This window comes from Aythya marila (genome assembly GCF_965140915.1).
Source record: "Aythya marila genome assembly, chromosome: 31".
Classification (NCBI taxonomy): Eukaryota; Metazoa; Chordata; class Aves; order Anseriformes; family Anatidae; genus Aythya; species Aythya marila.
In genome coordinates, this window is record NC_139072.1 from 66917 (window position 1) to 77874 (window position 10958).

Sequence of the window (10958 nt, forward strand, 5' to 3'; positions counted from 1 at the left end):
GACGAGTTAGCACAACCTCCAGCGAGCGTGGTTTGCTTGGAAGTGGCTGTGCACCAGCTCCTTTCACAGCTTTCCTCCTACCACCCCTCGAGCTGCCACACAATTAAAGATAGTTCATTTGCAAGGGACCTGCAAGCATCATCAAGTCCGACTGCTTAATTAATCCCAGCCCAACTGGAGGATCCCTCCCGACTCAGCGTTGCACAGGAGCCTGTTTTGCCTTCAGATCCTTCCTGGCTTGTTCTCTCGGAAGCGAAGTGACCCTTTTTTCACCTGCAAAAGCCTTGAGGAGGCAGCCGTACCCTGGCCACCCTACACGATGGAGCAGGCGGGAGCGGTGATTTATTACCGGTCAGCACGACGTGGCGGCTTGCAGCTAAATAGGAGCCCCATTAAGGCGAGACAGGACGCGGATGGAGGACCTGCCACCGACAGCTCTCAAGGCTGCAAAGCATGGCAGCCCTTGCATTTAAAAAAGAAAAAAATAAAAAAGTGATTTTTTTGGGGGAAAAAATGTTTTCAGTGCAGCTCCGGAGTTTTTGGGGCAGGCTGTCCCATGCCATGCATGATTAAAACCACAGCGTGAGAACTTTTGCCCAAGTTCTTCTGCTTTTTGTGCTGCTGAAAGCTTCCTGAAATCGCTCTGCTGTGGGAACGACGCAGCTCGTTAGGGGGAAAAATCAGCCACATGCAATTACGACCGACGCAAAGCTCTGAAGCCAAGTAATGCTGCGGATCACGTATCAGCAAAAGCTTCTCCGAGGGATTTGTTCCTCCCCTCTCTTACCCGAGAAAGCAGGGTCAAGGAAAAACCCTATTTATGTGCTGCTTCTGGGGGCGGGAGGTCAAGGAGAGCTGCCCAAGACAAGAGAAATGTTGTTCCAGCTCGTTAAAGCACCGTGAGCAATCACTGCTTCAGCGTGCAAATCGGAGCACAATGCAAGGTCCTCAGGCTTCAAATCCAGGCTTTTTGCAGCTGGTTTTGCTTGCAGGCGTGAGCTGAGGCTCGAGCCCAGGGGAAAGAAATGATTGGTTTGGGAAAAAACGAGGGAATTTTGCAGCAGGGTTAAGTAGGGTTGCAGCAGCAGAGAGCACGTGGAGCTTGCCAGGTCCTCCTTCGAGGTGCTGGAGTGGCTTCAGGAGAAACCTCCCAAGCCCCAGTCAAAAAAAATTAAAGGAAAAAAAAATACCAGAAATACATAAAACTCACAAAATTGTTCAACAATCCCAGCTGGGAGGGGTGATGGGGGGTGCCCACCTCTCAGCAAGGCCACCTCCAAAATTTTGCTCAGTGTCCTGCTGCGTGCAGCTCTACCCCAGCCCTAAATTCATCTTCTGGCCCTAAAACCTTCTGCAGGATGGACGGGGAGGATGAATGGATGGATGAAGCACAGGGGATAATCTTGAAAACAAACAAAATTGGGAACGTGCTACAAAGACATTAATCCACTCCCTGCTCCTTTGCTTGACAGCTGCGCGTAGCCCTGAGCCTACACCGAGTAAATATGTCCTTTAATAAAAACCTATAAAGGAAGAAGCTTTGTCTGGATGTTGCCTGCAGTGCTTGGATCTCGTTACCCATCACCCGCCATCCAAAGTGCCCAACTCATCCCTCCTAATCCCCACGTTCATAAGACCCATCTGCATCCCGCGGATTATTTTCCATTATGCATCATTAGTCCCGGTATTTACAGAAGAGCCGAAGTGACAATGAAGATCATTGTTTGAAGCACCCAAAATCCTTCACATCGCGTGTTTGCTCCTGGGATATCCGCAGTAATTGAAATGTGGTCTGGAAGCAGAAAAAAAAAACATGGGGGAACGCAGCTCGTTGGTTTCTGGAGAGGGTGAAAATGGCAGAGACACCTCTCAGCCCCAATTCTGGAGCATCCCTTTTTGGGGAACAAGCACAAGAAGAAGTCCACCAGGATCAGGTTTGGAGGGAGGAGGGTGAATTCCCATCCAGCCTCTAGGTTATATTTCAGCAGGGGGCAGAACACAGCCGTGGTTCTTTCACTTCTTCCACCCTCAGCGCTCAATCGCGGAATGGTTGAGGTTGGAGGCACCCCTGGGTGCCCAGCACCTCGTCCAGCACCCTCTGCAGATCTCCACAGAGGAGGCACCAGCAGCTTTCCGGGCAGCCCCTGCCAGCACCCCACGACCCTCCGAATCACAAAATGGTTTGGAAGGAAACCTCCTGGGCTCCACTTTGTCCCCCACTGCCTCTTGTCCAAGCAAAGAGCACAGAGAGCTGTGCAAGGAGCATCCTCCGCGTGCTGCACGAGGAAGAGCATCCCTCGGGGAAGAAGACCACCACCTCCACCCCATCATCTTCCCCACGGCACAAGGGAGACCTGCTGAGAAAAGCAGAGCATCTTTTATAGGAGGAACCAACCCCTCCCTTGCCAGTCCCTAGCACCCCCCTTCCATTTTCCCACCCCAAGGAGCTGCTTCCACATACGCCGCGGTCTGGCAGCCACCCAGCGGCACTCATTAAACAGGAGCTGCTGCTGCTGCTGCTGCCATAAATCAAGGAGCTGGCAGCTTGCTCGATGCGGGGAGCCGGGCTATGTTTAGCCACCAGGCTCCTGGAATAGCATCCGTGCCCAGGTCGGGACCGCACACCTGCGGGACGAGCGAGGGGTCCCTTCGGGGATGGGTCCTCAGCTCCTTGCAATCCTCAACGTGACGTTTTAGTGCAGATGCCCCTGCTGCAAAATACCAATAGATGCAAGCAGCTTTCACGAAAAGCTGCCCCTGTTAAAGATTTTTTTTTTTTAATAATTATTTTTTATTTTTATTTTTCAGCGTCATCAAAACGCAGCTTGCCGAGAGGCTCTGTTAGCGGCGAGCACGGCGGATGAGCAGAGAGGAGCAGCACTGCAAAGCCACGGGTGTTGCTATTTCTTCCCAGCTGTGCAAGCACCTTTGGAGCAAAACCGTGACCCAGATTTCCACGTGCTTCCCCTGCAAGCAGGGGAGGAAACGAGGTGACACATCACAGCACGGAAATCCAGGGATTTTGTCCCGTTTCTTGCCGGGACTTCAGGGGACATGCAGGAGCAGTTGTTACAGGTCTGAGCAGCGTGCCAGCAGTCGCAAATATTGCTTTTCCTCCCCAAAACCCAGCTCTTCGGAGCAGCTTTTGGCACAGTGAGGTGTTTCGTGCTGTGTGTGCACACAGAGTGCTTCTGCTCGGGGCGAAGCAGCCCAGCATCTGCTCAAAAAAAAAGCTACTCAAGGGGTGCAAAAATGCAGGAGTTGGGAAAAAAAATCTCGACTGCAGAGGTTTGCGGAACAGTGACCGTGGTCCATGCTGAGATTTTGTGCTTGGGCATTGGGATGATGGGGCTCGAGGTCTTCTGAAGTGATGCAGAGCATCCTCTGGTCTCTGGCATGGACGTGGAAATCCCCCAGGCACAGCAGGGAGAGGAGGGGATGGCTCCAAAAAAAATACCACGCAGGTCCAGCACGGTGCAAAATGCAGCTCGGGGGCTGATGGACACCCCCTGGCTCAGATCTCCAGGGCTGCTCCACACCGGCAGCCCCTGCAGAGGCTTCAGGATGCAAAAATTAAAAAAAAAATTAAAGCTCTCAGCCCCAAATTTCACCGTTTCCTTCTCCCCAGGGAGCAGTCGGGCGATGCTGCTGAATTAGCAAAGGCGGTTTTTCCCCACGGATGTGGATCTTCTCACAAGTCCTGCCACCTCCTCCAGACAGGACAAAGCTGCTGAAGGATAAACCGGAGCTGAGGATTCACAGTCAAGCAAACAGAAAGGCTTCCAGCAGCGAGCAAAAATGCAAAGGATGCCAGCTCCTCGGCGCTGCAGCTCCAGCCAGCATCTTGCTCTCCCTGCTGCCAGATGGTTTTGGCCACACCGGCACCGCGCCGACCCACTCCTTGCTCTCATCTGCATCCTGCTGGCAAGATGCTTGCCAGACAAAAAGAATAAATTAAAAAAAAAAAAAAAGGCAATTTGTTTAAGCCAAATTTCTCGGAGAACACCTGGAAGCTGGCAGGTTCTTCTTCCCACACAGCTGGTGGAGGTGCTGGTCTTTCAGGCATTCCTCTTCCCTCTCTGTAAGCCGAATTATTAATCCTAGAGCATCAGCTGCTGGCACGGGAATGGGACAGGAAGGTCCAGCCCTTTAACACCAAGGATTAAATAAAACACCAGGGCAGAGATATTGGTTGTTGCTGTTAAGATACGAAGATCCTGTGGGACTGTTTTCCACCTCCCTTCAACCACATGGAACTGTGGAATAGTGGAATTATAAAATCTGAGAATCGTGGAACTGTGGAATCTGAGAATCACAGAATCATAGAATTATGGAATCTTGGAATTATGGAATCTTAGAATCACTAAATCATAGATTTATGGAATCTTGGAATTATGGAATTGTGGAATTTTAGAATCACAGAATCGTGGAATCAGAATCTTGGAATCACGGAATCACGGGATCTTAAAACCACAGAATTACAGAATTGCGGAGTTACTGAATCACGGAACCTTAAAATCACAGAATCACAAAACTGTGGAATTAGAGAATCACAGAAAAATGGCACCTTGGAATCACAGAACCATGGAATTGTGGAATCTTAAAACCACCGAATCACAGAATTGTAGAATCAGAGAATCACAGAATTGTAGAATCATAGAATCATGGACTCTCGGAATCACAGAATTGTGGAATTACAGAATCATGAAATAATGGTAAACCTTGGAATCCTGGAATAATGGAATAATTTAGGTTGGAAAAGCCCTCAGAGATCATCAAGTCCAGGCGTGATGGATCCGACCACACGCAGAGCTGTGCAAGGTGCTTTTCTCATTCTGCCGTGGAGCATCCCCTCCATCGACAAGGATGGTGAGACACCAGGGCTCAGCTAGCGAAGGATGAATTGTCACTCGCATGCACCCTGATAAAAAAGAACACAAATAGCGCAGAAACAAACCGGATCGCTTATGGGATGGAAAATTCACAGGGCAGTGCTTCCATTTAAGTTTTCAATTTAGAATTTAATTTGCTCCTCGTACACGGGAGCAGCAAATTAGTTGCCGTGATGGAAAATTTGCTTACAGCAACAAACCGCAGTGTTATTTCCTCCTAAATATCTTGCTGAAAGGGATGATCGACTCGGACATTTCTCTGTCTGCACCCGAGTCCCCTTCAGACACCTCGGGAGGAGGGTTGAATTTCGAGGAGATATATTCCATGGGGGTTGAATTTTGAGGAGATATATTCCATGGGGGGATGAGGTTGGAAGAGATATATTGCTTTCTATTAAACTACGTTCCTCCAAAGGTCTGCTCTCCAAAATATCCATCATATGCTTAAAAGAACCATCCATAAAACTCTTATCACCCATGGGAAGTCTTCTGCAGCACAGTTTTCTCAAGCCAGTAGCAAAAGATTCATTAAAAGCCCTCTCCATCCTCCTTTTGTGCCGTGTCAAATCCTTTCAGAAGCCTTCTTGTGACAACGGTTAAAAATTCACAAATTTTAGCAAGAGACCCCCAAAAAATCTAAAACATCGCCCTAAGATCCTCATCAGTCCTTGGCACAGCTTTCAACATCTCCATCCCCTTCCATGCCATGGGGACAGGGAAGAAAACGCAGGAGTCCTTGCATGCTTGTGTACAGCAGCTGTTAATTGCTCAGGTGCTTCGTTAAATGCAAGCAAAACCACAATTAAAACTCCTGTTCCTCCTGCAGGCTGGCCCTTGAATCCGTAACAACCTGTCAGGTTTCAAAACGAAATCCTGGATTTTTTTTTTCCTAATACCAAATAACATTTCATTATTTCTCTAAAAAGGTTTTAATTTCTTAGAATAATTGCTCCAGCAATTCAGCCAAGAATTTTTTTCCCCTTTTTCTGTAACCTGAGCTGATGGAAAATTGCTTTCATTTAATTTAATTACAGCTGTGGAATAATGCATTAAATATGCGCTCCCTTTGTGTTTACTCTTATATTCGAGAGCTGGAATTAATTAGTCCTTAACTTTGAAAAATATCTGCAGCTAGCCACTATGTAAACAGCGCAAACACTTCAGCAACTGCGTGTTGAGGGCTCAACCAGCCACAATTTTTCCTCCCCCTGACTCCAAGGGAGAAAAATAATATTGTCAAAGCATTCTGCCTTATAGCAGCAACCGCATCCAACGTGGGCAGCGCAGTAGCACGGGGCCACGGATGCTTCCCTCCAGCCCACTGCAAAAACAGATCACAAAGAAATAAGAAATCATTAGCTGGATGCAGGGAAAGGAGGATTTCTGGCTCCCCGAGCAGGTTTTTGGGTTATCAGAGAGGATGGAGGGTTTTGCCTTGAGTAATGCTGGTAAGAGGTAAGAATCCCATATGGTGCATCATGAAAAAAACACTCCAAAAACGTCCACCATGTGACTGTAAAGCTTGCAATGGGAAGGTTGGGTCCCAGAACATGTCGTTCCAAAAAAAAAAAAAAAGCCAAAAGTGTCCTACAACGTGTCCAATGCCACACTTGGGTGCTTAATAAGCCACAATTTGGCAACGCCGCAAGACCACCCCAAAGACAGCCTCGCACCAAAACTCTCAAAGACCTCAGACCACCATCAGCACCGTGGCTATTAGGTCAGTTAATCCAGCCTCCCATATAAAACGAGTTTTCTTTGCTTTATCTCCCATCCGTGCCACCCTCCGGCAGGTCAGAGAGCTTCTCACACAATATTTTCCCCTTGACTTCCAGCCATCCCTTTTTTTTTTTTTTTCCCCATTTTGTTGATTAAACAGCTGGCATCCTCCCCGCTCCTCTCTCCAGCCGTTGCTGTGAGCTGCCCTGCCTTTTCGGTGCTTCTTCCTTGCGTCGCTTCCAATTTTTCAGAATCCTTCTAAAAACACCGTTTTGGTGCCAAAAGCAGTGTTCCGTGCCGGGGCTGTGAAGCCACCTTCCCCTCCTCTATCACAGCGCTCGTTTCTGAGGTTTTTGGCATCATCCTTCGGCTTTCCTCCATGCAGGAGGAGGAAGGAGGCAACGATGGTCTAGAAAAAGCTGATTTCAGTAGAAACTAGCACACAAAGGCTTCAAATACTCACTCTACCTTAGCGCACGCCAGGAACACGGAACACAGCCGTACATTATCGCTTAATTGCTGACAAATGTCTATAGACACTTTCTATTAACTCACTCCGTGCAATTTAGCCGAAGGCAATGGGGTTTACAAGGAAGGCAAGGTGCTTACCTCCTCCAATTAAAACCAAATTTCGTGCCCTCTAACAAATCCCAAATAACTTCGTAATTTGGACCTTGCTCCGCTATTGCCACGTACAACCCACGGGTCACTAGAAGAGGGAGGAAAGATAATGCTTTCTTTTATTTATTTATTTTTTTATTTTAATTCAGGCTGAATTCATACAGCCCTTGGCCTCATTTTTTTTTCCTCCCTTTGCCAACGATTTGCAGATGAAACAGCAGCTAGCAGGGGGTTTATTGCATGAGAGCTGTATCGGCAGCTTCTCATTAATCTAAGTCAAAAAAAGGAAACAGCAAAATACCTACTTGAACACATCCTGCAACCTGAAATAGCCCAACGAGACAAATAGCCCCAAGAGGCCAAATGCACCGAAATAACTCCATCATGCTCAAAGTCCTGTTGGGTTCGTTGCTCCAAGTCACTGGAAGCCAACCTCTCCTCCTCCCCTTTGTCCAGGTGATGTAATTATATGTGCTTCTAATTGCTGCTTTGCAGAGGCTGATAATTTGGTTTTAATTTAGCTCTAAAAACATATTTTTCCTTTTTTTGAACCCTTTCTACCCAAAGACCATGTGTCTTGCCCAAAGACCGTAGATCCTGACCAAAGACTGGGTCCTGCCCAAAGACTGTGGGTCTTCCTCAAAGACCATGGATCCTGCTCAAAGACCATGGGACCTACCCACAGACCATGGGTCCTGCTCAAAAACTGTGGGTTCTACCCAAAACCATGAGTTACACCCAAAGACTGTGAGTTTTGACCCAAAGACCATGGATCCTGCCCAAAGACCATGAGTTTTGCCCGAAGACCATGGATCCTGCCCAAAGACCATGAGTTCTACCCAAAGACTGTGGGTCCTGCTCAAAGCCCCTGGGTCCTGACCAAATACCATGAGTTTTGACCCAAAGACCGGTCGAAAGACTGTGTCCTGCCTACCTGCAGGCCCCTCCTTGCCAGGGCACCCTTCAGGTTCTGCGGCTTTTCAGCCCCCATCCTGAAGGTCTTGCGCTTCGTGTGGCTTCAGCGGCATATAATTAGCCCACTTGGAAGAAGTTCAGTGGGGAGGATGAGATGCTGAAGGATGAAATTAATTGCTTCAAGATCAAACAGAAAGGAACCGGGATGGGAAGGCGTCAGGCGCATCCCAATGAGCTGGAGGTTAGCAGCGTGCACCCCTGAGAGCTGCGCGCTTGCCGAGGAAAGCTTTGCGAGCCAAGAACAAACGCCGAGCCATCCTCCACCTCCTGCTGTCCCAGGGGACAGGAGCCTCAGCACTGCCTGCAGCTGTCATCCGCATCGGGAAAGCGGAGGAAAGAGCCTGGTGGATGCCATCTCCTGTCTCAAAGCATCCCTCTTCACGGAGAGGATGGGCCACCAGGTCACCACCGTGGTGCTCCTGCTCGCCGCAGAGCTTTGAGCCCAAAGGGTTGGGCTTCACTCTGCTTTTTGGTTGGGGAGAAAGAACTTGGCAAAGCCAAGGAGGAGAAAATCAGCTCTCTGTTGCAGGGATGCTCCCAGCTCCAAGTCCTCCCTCGCTTGCAAGGAGCAGGATTTGCCCCAAATCCACGTTAAAGCAGGGCACGGCTCTTGGCATCTTGTTCCCAAGGCTGGTGCACCCCAGGGACCTCAACCAAACCAAGAGGTGTCCAAAGAGGATGGGAGAAGGAAGCCCACCAAGCAGGAGATCACTTTGTCTGCTCATAGCACCCTCAGCACCCATGCTCAGCACCGTCAGCACTATTGGCTTTCCGGAGGGGATGTTGAGTTTCACACCCAGAATTCCATCACAAGTGTGAAAAAGGCTTAAAATTTAGTGTTTGTTCCTTGTGCCGCCTTTGCAAGGAAGAAGCTGCAAACACGCATCCGTGCCAGGGCTTTCCAGCCAAAGCACAGCTCAGATCTGAAGTGTCCCAGAAGAAAATCTCCCTCGTGCCATCGTGTCTTTGGGCAGGAAATTCTGATTGAGCACCAGTGCTGGTGGAGATGAAGCTCGCACCAGAGCAAGCCTGGAAATGTGGAGATGTAGGAGTGATAAATGTTGGATCTGGAGGTAATGTTGGCTTGTGATAGGCAAGGGAGCTGCAAATACATCCAGCTTCTTGGAGACCATCTCAGTCCTTAGAGGCAGAGCATCCCTGGGCTGCAACGAGACCCAGATTGAGGCAGCGTTGTGATGATTTGGAAGAGAAACGCTGGCTTATTTTAAATGGGTCGGGCTGCAAATCCTTGCTCTGACACAGGTTTTGTTGATGTATTAACGAGCAATAAAGAGCAGGGAGAGGGGCAAGCCAGGGACAAGCCCAGCAGCCAATACCATGAGCAGTGCTCAGGCAAGGCTCAAGGCTCCACAAAGCTGATTTTCAATCTGGATTTTCCACACGACATTTAGAATATAAATATTTAGAATATAAATATTTAGAATAAAAATAGAATAAAATAGTTTAAATGAAAATAGTTAAAACATAGTTAAAACATAGTTAAAATATAGTTAAAATATAAATAGTTACAATATAAATAGTTAAAATATAAATATTCAGAATGGAAATAGAACATTTAGCCATTTGAAGATAATTAAGAACACCTTAATTAAGAGAAGGTACATGCCAGAGGCTCCAGCCCTTGGTGTGCCTTCATCCATGGTCCTCAAGCATCTTGAGGACAGCTGGGACCAGAACAAGAGGCTCGTCCCCCAGCCACTTCCCTGTGTGCCCAAGCACATGGACCAATTCCACTTCCAGCTGAAGCTGGAATACCTATTTCTGGCCAATTTCAGGAGGAAAGGTAACTTCTGAGAAAAAAAAAATCAGTCGATGAGGGCCAGTACAAGAAACCGCAGGAGGTGCCTGGGGCAGCGCTGCTGCTCTGGAGCAAATTAAGTGAGATTGGATCTTTTCGTTACCCGATTGACACCTACTTAGTGGTGCCATAGGGCAACAAACTGATTTATTTTCAGTGGCTGGAGCAGCAAGATGGCAAAAAAGGCTTCTTTTTTCCAAGGGAAAACTGAGCACCACCCTTGTCCCTTGTCATCGCACGGCGCTCTCAGCATCCACCACCGCCAACGGAGACGTGCGACACGAGCTACGCTTGTGCAAGCAGATCTAATTTTACACCTTTTCATGCAAAAACGCCTTTCTGCTTCCTCCAAAAAATAAAAACGCAGCCCGTGGAAGTGAAAGCACTGCAAAGCTGCACACGTGAGGTCTGCTGGGAGATGGTGTCACTGCCTGGTGTTGTCCTACCAGCACCAAAGCACCACCCAAAGACACAATTTGGAGAATTGGGTGAATTTGGAGAAGCAAGACTCCCAGTTCTTATTGAGCTGCCATTTCTGTTGATGCTGAGTTCTGCTTGCTTGATAGCACCTTGCCCCTGGCAAGAATTGCACCATCCCTCTTCAAGGCCAGGTTGGATGGGGTTTTGGTGGTTGACCTAGTGGGAGTTTCCAACTCAAACCATTCTGAAATTCTACAATTCTATGATTTTAAAATTCTACAATTCTATGATTCTAAAATTCTACAATTCTATGTTTCTATGATTCCACAATTCTGCAATTCTATGTTTCTAAAATTCCATGATTCTACAATTCCATGATTCTACGCTTCTATAATTTTAAGAATCCCCAGGCTCTTGATGGTTTTTCTAAGTGTTTTGTGATATTTCCTCAGGAATAACAAGAAAAAGAAACACAGCAGACAAGAAGAAACACGACAGGCAAGAAAACAACA